Source organism: Vulpes lagopus, chromosome 4, assembly GCF_018345385.1.
Source record: "Vulpes lagopus strain Blue_001 chromosome 4, ASM1834538v1, whole genome shotgun sequence".
NCBI lineage: Eukaryota > Metazoa > Chordata > Mammalia > Carnivora > Canidae > Vulpes > Vulpes lagopus.
The window spans coordinates 45,755,732-45,766,326 of NC_054827.1; the positions used below are offsets into that span (position 1 = coordinate 45,755,732).

Sequence of the window (10,595 nt, forward strand, 5' to 3'; positions counted from 1 at the left end):
GCGCAGCCATCGGGCACCACCTCGGGTCGCTGGCCATCGTGTGGCTGGACGGCCCCCCGTCGCCCTCCTCCGTGGGCACCTGAAGGATTCCCGGTGCCGCTGCCTAGGAGTCACGAGTCGTGGGCTTCTTCGTGGTTTGGGGTAATTTTTGTAGAACGAGTTCACAGCACCCAGACCTCAAAGCGGAGGGGGGCCTGATGTCTCCGTTCCTGACGCTTCTCGCCACCGTGTCAGGCTCCTGCAAACATCCCCGTCTGCAAGGTCCTTCCCCCTCGTTTCTTTGGATTAAATCAATCTGGGAGAAACAGGCTGTTTCCTGCCCAGGACCCCCTTACCCCCACTGCCTGGATCCCACCCGGTCCCCGTGTTGCTGGCTTCTTTTCCGGAGGCAGAGTCCACTCACTTCCTAGGACTGGCCATGGGCAGGACTGATGACCTTAGGCCATGTCCCACGATGCACCCGCCTTGCCGGAGTTGGAGGAGCTGGCCAGGGGCGTGGACCTCTGCTCCCTCTGAGGGTTTTCAGACTGTGCTTGGTCTTGGGGGGGCCTCCTCAGCCTGGATACGACCAAACGCATTGCTACCAAGACTTCACCCATGTTTATTTGGACAAATAGTCTTTCCATATAAAGAGAAGATAAACAATGGGATGAGGGATGCATGAGGACATGGTCAGACATGCTCACACCAACTCCAGGTCCTCAGCATCATTTCCACACTCAGTGCTGGCTGCTCACTTCTTCTAATCCTTTCACCTGCAACTTGCCCCTTTTTTCCCCAAGGCTGAGGGAGGGGAGGTTTCACCCAATGTGCTTTAAACATTGCCTGAATGCATCTATTATTAATGTTTGCTAAGAACCTAGATATTAAAATCCTCTAATAATGTGTCTATGTACATAATAAACTCAAAATATCTTGTGCACAATAGTCGATCTTTCATAGTAACTTACAGTAGACATTAGGCATTTTCTATGTATCAACTCCCCGAGGAACCTTTTAAAGTTGATTATTGTCATCTCAAGAATAAATGTATTCTAAAATTGAGTGGAGTTAAGTATGTAAAACAATAACAAAATACATTTACAAAACAAATATTATAAAGAAGAGGCTAGCTGTTAGAAGATAGGGGACCCCATATCATCTCGTCACTGGAACTTAGGTAGATACCTCTCAAATCATGATGAATGCCCATGAATCCAAGCTCTCCTGTAAGATAAGAATTGCTGGAATGCTACAATTAGGAAAGCAACTACTTTCTTTTTTTGACTTCGATTTGCCAACATATACTTTAACAACCTGTGCTCATCCCATCCAGTGCCCCTCTCAGTGCCCGACAAACAGCCACCTCTTCCCCAATGCCACCTCCCCTTCCACTATCTGTGTCCTCCATTGGGAACCAAGGCTGCCCCTCCCTCCCTGAGGGGGCTGGGAAAAGGTGTGTGGATGGAACTGGCAAAAGACATGGAGATGTGATGGGGGTAAGGGTGGGCATTGACAGCCCAGACGGGAGGCATTCAGGCCTCATCCCTGAAACCCAGCCTGTGGGCTGTGTGGATAAATAAAGATGACTTTCCAGCATCAGTCTGACCTTTCCGTTGTGGAGTCTCACATTTTTCTGCCCCCAAGCCCTGGTTCAAGTCCTTCATTTGGGAATCCCTCGGTGGCCCAGTGGTTTACCGCCTGCCCTCAGCCCAGGGCATGATCCTGGAGTCCCAGGGTTGATCCCCACATAGGGCTACCCACATGGAGCCTGCTTCTCCCCCTGCCCCAGTCTCTCCCTGTCTCTCTATGTGTCTCTCATGACTCAAATAGAAAATCTTCAAAAGTACATAGTGTCCATCTGAAGTGCATATTTCCCACTGAGTTCTTTATTTCAGTGACTCTATTTTTCCTTCTGGGGTTGGTTTTGTTCTTTGTTTGCTTTGGCATCTGTTCTTCAGTATCTTGTACTTTTTAATAGAATTTCAATTTCTTGTTCTATGCCTTGAATTACATGAAAGTGTTGGTGAAGTGTCTGTGTAAATATGCCCTTTTTTATACCTGTTGACCATCCCTCACATGGATTGTTTGCTCGTGTGTTTTCTAATTTTGGATTGTGAACTCATCTTCAGCAGGGCTTTCCTTGTGACCTGGACCATGGTGGTCTTCCTACAGCATGATAGATTTTGTATCTAACATCTCAGAGGTAACACTGACCTAAAACCAGTTTCATTCTTGGCTGTGGATTTCTATATAACACAGTTCACATTTTGGACTCAAAACCAGGGCAAGTGGTAGGCACAGGATTTCTCTGATTTTGTTTGAAGATTTTATTGATTTCCCCACGAGAGACACAGAGAGAGGCAGTGACACAGGGAGACAGAGAAGCAGACTCCTTGCAGGGAGGGAGCCCGATGCGGGACTCAATCCCATGTCCCCAGGATCAACCCCTGATCCAAAGGCAGATGCACAGGTGTTGAGCCACCCAGGCATCCCAGGCACAGGATTTTAACATCTCAAGGGAAACTTCTGTTAACTCAGATCCCAGTCAGAAACCTTTCCAATTCTTTGTGATGATAGTTGTTTTGTCCCAGATAAGCAGCAAAACCCAAGCCCCTAGCCAAATTTAATACTCTGCACACCACCCCATCCTAGACTGCCATTAACATCACCTCAAGTGCTTATTATCTCACCTTATTTTTTACATCTGGACATTTCCTTTTCATTATCTAGGATTGGCTGCACCATAATTTGCCTGAATCCTCATTTTTGTGCATTAAGGTTGTCTCACATATTTCTCTAACTCTCATAAAAAATATCACCATGAATAGTCTTCCAGGTATTGAGAATTATGGATATTGTTTTGTATCTTCCTGGTTGCATGAAATTGTTTTTTCAGCAGCATTCATCAACATCAGAAAGTAAAATTGTTGGAATCTCTCATACGGCGACTTTCCGTCCAGGAAAGCAGAATAAAAAAATTTGGCAAGAGAGCATAGACAATGGTAAGAAAATCAATGAAATTATGAGTAATAGTTTCTGAAGTGGGTGAGAAGAGAAAACAAGATAACAGGAATCAGAATTAATCAGAAGAAAGTAAGAGTCAGTGGTTGTAGGTCCCAGTGGAATAGGAAGAATTCAGTGACTACAGTGTAAGTTCAGGAAGTAGTAGTCAGAAAATGCAATGTATGAATACATGATTTCAGATGTGGGATAATTCTTGGGTCCTGGAAAAGACCAGGTAGGCCACAAGCAGCTGAAGTTCAACGGATGGGTGGATATTATTGATAAAGAAATCAGAGGAGAAGCCAAAGCATTGAAACTACATGGACACTGTGGATTCAATGAGATCATCTACATGGACACTGACGTCACTCAAGATGAAGGACTCAAGGGGTCCCTGGGTTGCTCAGTGTATTGAGCATCTGCCTTTGCTCTAGATCCTGATCCTGGAGTCCTGATATCTAGCCCCATGTCAGACTCCACAACTAGTGGGAAATCGGCTTCTACTTCTCCCTCTACCCCTAGCCCAGCTGCTGCTTCTTCTTCTTCTTCTTCTTCTTCTTCTTCTTCTTCTTCTTCTTCTTCATATTATTCTTTGTATTCTTCTCTCTCTCTCTCTCTCTCTCTCTCTCTCTCTCTCTCTCTGGCTAACTTATTCAAATGAATAAAAAAGATTTTTAGAAAACAATGATGGACTCAAGACTAAGACTTTGAGATAAGCACAAATTATTCACAGAAAAAAAAACGGTATCCATAACAGAAGTGTCAGGGAAATTGTGAGTAGCGAGGTTCCTATGGGACAAGAGATTTTCTAATTGGAGGACAGGAAAAGTGGTATGAAGCAGTCAGAAGAAACAAGGAAAATACTCTACATCCCCACCTCGAAGAAGAACGGTACAGTTTGGCAGGAACGGTCCCTCTTTAAGATATATACAAAGGAAGCAGTATTTTCATGGAAAATCCAGGTGACAGTTCAAGCCAGGAGATTCAAGAAACAGGAAATCAAGAAACCATCTAAGGAAACAGGAAGTTTTCCAGGCATGCAGCTGGACCTCTTAAGGAATGCAAAAGATGGTTGGGTGAAGTACTCAAGGATATGGATATTGGGCCAAGGAAGCACAAGCAGAATATGATGGGGATAAGAGTACAGGAGAGAATACAGGACCGAAGGGGCTGATGATTTGGGTGATGGTGAAAAAACCCAAGAATAATAAGCAGAGAGAACTGCTACATCAGACAAGGGGAAGGGCAAGGACACAAGAGTCTCCTAACTCACCTGACATGCAGTTGGGCATCTCAGGTAGTGAGCGAGGAAGGAAGCCCAAATGTAGGGACTGAGCACTCGGGAGCTGTTGGCTTCAGTCCTATTTCTGGCTCCAGGGGAGGGTCAGGCAACACACCAAGGGACCCCGGGAACCAAGAAGAAAGCTACACCGTCAAGTCCTGTTCCAAAGCATCCCCACAAGATCCTGTCCAGAAACATGGGAGAGGCTCAGCCGACAGTACTCTGTGCATTCTGTGCACCATCCTGCAGGCCTGACTGCGACACCCCAAGTTTTGGCTCAAGTGTCAGTCACACCGGTTTGGAACCCGCCGCCTGCCTATCTACTTCCCTGTCTGGCCTACAGTATCCTTACGGGAAAAATAGACATAATATCACTGACCACTCCATGTTCATGGAGGGACCTAAGTGATGCACAAGGGCTTTGGAGAGTGTAGTAAGTGAACCAGCCGGAGGCATGCACTTCCCACTTTGCCCACACCTGCTTCAGATCCATCCTCTTGGTGCGCAGCCCCTGACTGCAGCACAGCCCTTTGACCGATCTTTGCCTAGTAAGGGGCAAAACTACAGGTTATCCCAAGGCCTAGGGACTCCTGTGACATTTCTTCTGTCTGCTATTTCCTGGGATCACTCTCCAACCTCGCACCCGGGGCCTGTCCCTGGCTGGTGAGCCCGCTGACATGCCCGGAGGGAGGGGCACACACATTTCATAATGGGCATTGAGCCAGGGGATGATGTGGGGCTGGCAAGGGACATAAAGACTGGGGTAAGTCTGAGCTTTTGTCCAGTTACTCATTTGTTCCAGATGAGTAACTAGCCAAACGTTGTTTGGAGAATGACCAAAAAGCTGCCTCGGATTTCTTGTTCTCGACCCCAGGCTCCACCTACCTACTATATTCCTTCCTCCTCTGGACCCCGTGTTCCAACTGCCTACTCTATTCCTTCCTCCTCTGGACCCCGCATTCCAACTGCCTACTCTATTCCTTCCTCCTCTGGACGCCGCGGTCCACCTGCCTACTCTATTCCTTCCTCCTCTGGACGCCGCGCTCCACCTGCCTGCTCTATTCCTTCTTCCTCTGGACCCCGCGCTCCACCTGCCTGCTCTATTCCTTCCTCCTCTGGACCCCGCGCTCCACCTATCTATTCTATTCCTCCCTCCTCTCATTGTCCTTCCTCATCTCGTTGTCCAAAGTCGCTTCCTCTTGTGTCCCTTTACGCCCTCAACACTCCCCAGCGTTGTCCACCTCTCTCAACTCACAGGCCTACCTCTTTCCCTCCTGTTCCTAGTGCTTTCCTTTCTTGCCGCGCTAACCTACAGGTTTCCCCACGCAATCCTTGCTCTATTCCTTCCAAAAAGTCCAGTCCCCGCTATTTTTGTCTCGCTCCTGTTCCCTGTTTCCCCACTGTCAGCTATCCGCCTACTCCCCCTCCCAGCCCCTCGTAGACTTGAAAGTCTTATCCTCCCCAACCTTCCAGCCAACTCCAACCAGACTTCCGTAATTCACAAATCCTATCCTGGAGAGATGATTTCCCTGTGAGGGGGACGGTCCTGATATCATCCGGAATTGCCAGAACAGTCGATCCCCAGGAGCTTGACTTGGTGAAGGCTGGGAACTCAAGACAATGCCAGTCAACATTTAGCTCGGAGGGTAAGCCTTTTCCATGGTGGCGTTTTCACCCATAACATGGTTATCGTACTATTCTCTGTATGGTACCTTCATCCTTGGAAATCGCCTTCAGATGCCAGAGATACCTTTAGCAAGATCCTTTTTTCCCAAAAAAACTGTTTCTTTCCTCTCTTTCCCAATTAGCCAGCCTGAATGAATTCTACATTTATAACTGGTTTCTCCATGGAATTTGGTCTGTGACCACAGAGCAAACACCAAGACCAGGGACACAAGGTAGAGAAGAGTGAGTGGAAAACATCTCATCTGATCTCTACACGGGTGAGTCCTATTGATCTGCCCTGGATGAAAGTGAATGTGAGAATGGGTGACCCCTAGGAACTCACACACAGAGCACAAGACCCCTATTGTAGACATACAAGGATTCAAGGTTCCTTGGTCTGCTTCCCCCAAAACTCTATTGTCATGTACCCTAGGACTTGTAGAAGCGTACTAGGGATTTTCTGTCTCTGAGAAATGCCTCCTGCAAAAAGGTGCGGGGTGCGGGGGGGCACCTGCCATTATCTTGTCATCAAAGCTCTGAGGGTTGAACCTCTGGATCCCAGAAAATGGCAGGTACCAAACCTAGAAGGCAAGGACACATCCATATCCTCTCCAGATGATAGCATCAGATAAACTTATGGCGTGTGTGTATGTGTGTGTGTGTGTGTGTGTATTCATTATAATAAATTAACATAATTAACATGATAGTTAATATAATATATATGTATCTATTATATATATTTAAAGTTCTCTTAAACCAATATACAGATTCAATGGAATCTCAATCAAAATTCTAACGCATATATTTGGAAACTTGACAAGCTGATTATCATTTGCATGGACAGGCCAAAGACCCAAGAATATCCAAGACTCCCTTAAGAACTGGTAGGAGTAATTTTCCTGCCAGACACCAGGACTTACCCCAAAAATTGTAGTGATTAAGATCGCATAGTAGTAGTGCCAGCATAAACAAATAGACAAGTGGCAAGAAGAGTCCAGACCCAGGTTCACACCTACATGGACCCTTGACTGAAGACAAAAGTATCATAGCAGAACGATGCGGATGGACTGTGTTTGCAACACATTGGTTCTTGGTCAATTGGATACTTGTAGGGAAAAAAATTAAGGTAGATTCCTACGACATAAGCACACTCAAAACTCCACTTCAGGTGGACAATACATCTAAATGTGAAAGAGCAAAAACAAATGGGGTAGGATCGCTCTGGTCATCAATGGCTATTGAGCACTGGAGATGCGCTGCAACGGAGAGATGGACCAGATATATTTCTTGCTCTCAAGTGACTTTCATGTAAAGAAAACAATTCAGCAAAGTATTCTGGGAACTATAGATGTGGAGTAGACCATGCCACAGAGAAAACTTGGGCGAGGAGCTACAGGGTCCAGACGGGTTTTGCAAGATTACACGTGGGCTCATTGTAACTCGGTTTCCCCAGACAGACACAGGGGAAAGAGCCGTGCAGGCTAAGGACAAGGAGCAGCAAGAATTAAAACAAGGAGCCACTCAGTAGGTAGCGGGGTTCAGGAAACTGCCCAGGGGTCTGGACAGCTGTCTGGACAGATGTGTTCACAACTGTGTCTCACACGACACACGTCCTGGGCTATGCCGTGTCTTGAATGAATGAACACATAGATGAATAGATGCAATATTGAGTGCGAGAGAGCACGGGCTCTGCAGTCAAAGTGTAATATAGGAAGTATCTAGAGTAGTCAAATTCCTCGAGAAAGGAAAATGGTCCTTGCCAGAGGACACAGAGCGCAGGGGGCCATGGGAAGTCGTTCTGTGGGGACGAAACAATTCTGGAAATTTGTTTCACACGAGGCAAATATGCTTAAAATTCCTGAATCACATCCTCAGAAATGTTTCTAACGTAAATCTTATGTGAACTTTACCACAATGACATTTTCTAAAATAAAAACCTGTGAAGTGAAATGTTACATACATTAGGTTCTCGAGTCTCTATTGTCCCTCCTGTAATCAGGGACAGGGAAACTTTTTCAGACTTGAAACCTCCTCCGTTTCGCGAGCTAGATGGGAGAGTTTTGATCCAGGCAAGGGCTTGAAATGGGGCAGGTCTCTGACTCCTCCCCAAATCTCTTTTAGCCAATGACTGCCGAAGGGGCGGTGCAATCAGGTCCCTAACCTGCTGGGCCTGCCGCCCGCGGGTCCCATCTGGGCTCCTGCAGGAGCCGCCCCAGGAACCAGGCCGGACCTCGAGAAGCTGAGAAGAGAAGCCCAGAAGCCAAGGGAAGGGGAATCGCGGGCTTCAGGCTTCGGAAAGAAGCGAGGCAGGAGAATCCCTTCTGGAAGGACGGGGTGAGGAGGTAGCTCCACAGGGCCAGTGGCTGCTATCCTCGGTTTTACCACTGTGGATTGTGAGGTCCTCAGGAGCTGAGCTCCTAGTTACCCCCGGATAATGCTCAGCAGGTGTCTGGCCCAGGGTGAGTCTTCAAGAGGGCGGGACATCAACGTTGTGATGTGAACCTATGCCGGTGTTTTTCTACAGGTCACACAATCACCAGAAAGCCCGTGTCTTGGGACAGAAACCTGGAGGAAGCTGCAGACGGTACGTCCGCGGTTTGGGAACAACACTGAGGTACAGCACAGACAGGCAGCTGGCTGCACAGACCTTTCAGGGTGGTGTTACCTTGGGCAGCACTGAGCCTCAGAAAGCTGGACTCACACTCACGAAGCTCACAGGACCGTCAAGCATAGGGCCATCCCATGAACTGTCAAGGCCAGAAAAATCCTCCTAATGGCCTTCCCAGGGCATTCATGTAGTCATTCGTCAAACGTGGGGCTGTTCCCAGCCGAGGTCCTGAAGTCATTGTAACGGACTTCCAAGCCTGGTTCTGCCACTCACTACCCATGTGACTTTGAGCCAGTAATTTTAAATGTCTCTGCACCTGCCTTCACATAGTGGTGAGGATTAGACAACATCACGTCAGTACTCAGGACCTAGAATAGTATTGTCTTGCCCATCTGGAAATGGGACTGTTGTTCGTTAATAGCATGTGACAGTCCCTCAGATGGGGCCGGGAGTGGCGACCTCACACCATGCCGAAGGAGACAGACAAGTAGGTAAGGAGTAAAATGGGAACGGCAACAACAGAACACACGCATGCCCCTGGTCAGACAGTGTGGATTCTGGGAAGGCTTCCTGGAGGTGGAGGTGGAGAAGCTCAGGGATCAAAGACCAGGAGGACATTGTGAGTTCTATGGAAAGACAGAGGAATGAGAGATGCCAGCATGGCCCAAGATACGGCGGTGGCTTGGCCTGGCTGGAGTATACAGGTGCACGAGGCAGCGCTCAGAAGCAATGGAAGAGAGGTCTTTGGTGGAGGGCACCATCCTTTCTGGCGGGCTCTCCTCCCTCCCTCCTTGGAGTAGAATTTGATGGAGGAAAGATACGAGGTCGATATAGGAGCACGGGGGGTAGGCAGGTGGGGTGGGCAGGAGGAGGGAGGACTCCATAGCAGAGTGGAGACAGACAAGTGAATAGGGCAGTAGAGCGTCGGCAGAGGAGGTGAGGGTGCTATCTGTCCTGAAGAGGCGAGCCCAGCTCGAGGAAGGGAGAGGAGGTGGGGCCTTGCAGCACTAAGATGAACAGGCAGCGAGGGACCTGACCGCTGGCCAGGATGGCCCTGCTAACGGCTTATCCTAAGGACGCACTCAGCCGGGTGCCATGTCCTTCGTTCTCGGCCATCTCGCTCAGGTGGATATTGGCCCCAATTTACAGATGAGCAAAGTGAGGCCTGGAGAAGTTAAACCACCTGTTAGGCTAGTAATGGAAGGGCCAGGAAGGGCTGACCATGAAGCACAGGTTCCTGCCATTGCCAGGCTGCCACCCACAAATTGAGACTTGGTAGGGGGGAAGCTGAAAGTGAAAACTGAATCCTGCGCAAGTCCTCAAGCTAGGGAGTGACAGGCACGCGTGGGCTTGGCAGCCCCAGATCTTGCAGAGGGAGGATGTGGCCTCTTACAACCCTCCCCCGCACTCCGTCATGGCCACATTGGCCCCGCTTGCTCCTGCCGCAGTGCCTTGGCTCTTGCTTCCTGTCCGGTGCTTCTGTCTGCCTCTGCCTGAGGCTGGCTGCTGCTTGGCATCGGGAGAGGCCTCCCCTCCCGGTCCCGGTCTAGAGTTGCCAGCCCTGCCTGTACCTCACCATTGGGTTCGCTTGTCCCCTTGTGTAGTGTGTTCTCTGTCCCCCCAGCCAGACCACCAGCTCCAGGAGAGCAGGGACCGTGCCTGCCACGCTCTGCTCTACTTGCGGGGTCCAGGAGAGAGCCTGGCACAGAGACTGTGCTCAACAGGTATGTGTTGCGAGATGAGGGTCGCAGGGCCTTGGCAGGCCCCTGAGGCCAGCTGCTGAGGCCGGGCCAAAGGACCCAGGAATTCTCGGCCCCAAGGCCTGCTTCCCTCATGACTCATGCCTCTTCTCCCAGCCAGGTTCCTAAGTCTTATCCACCAGGCCGCTCAGGGGCCATGAAGAGATACCCAGACACGCAAACAGAAAGCCCAGACACTGGACGGGACTCCGAGGCCTAGGTGAGCGTGGCTCCTTGCCTTGGGGAGGCCCAGGGGCAACAGAGGCTGTGGCTAAGAGAACGGTGGAGGAGGCCAGACCGCCTGGCTTTGAACCCT

The 10,595-nt window shown here is 49.2% G+C and overlaps 1 long non-coding RNA gene across 1 annotated transcript; it reads left to right on the plus strand.

Annotated features, from left to right (window-relative positions):
* The first annotated feature begins 6,073 nt into the window (after positions 1 to 6,073).
* On the plus strand, positions 6,074 to 10,413 carry LOC121490080. Its single transcript, XR_005987496.1, has 3 exons — positions 6,074 to 6,165; positions 10,165 to 10,264; positions 10,397 to 10,413. It is a non-coding gene; the product is annotated as an uncharacterized LOC121490080 (long non-coding RNA).
* The last annotated feature ends 182 nt before the right edge of the window (positions 10,414 to 10,595 follow it).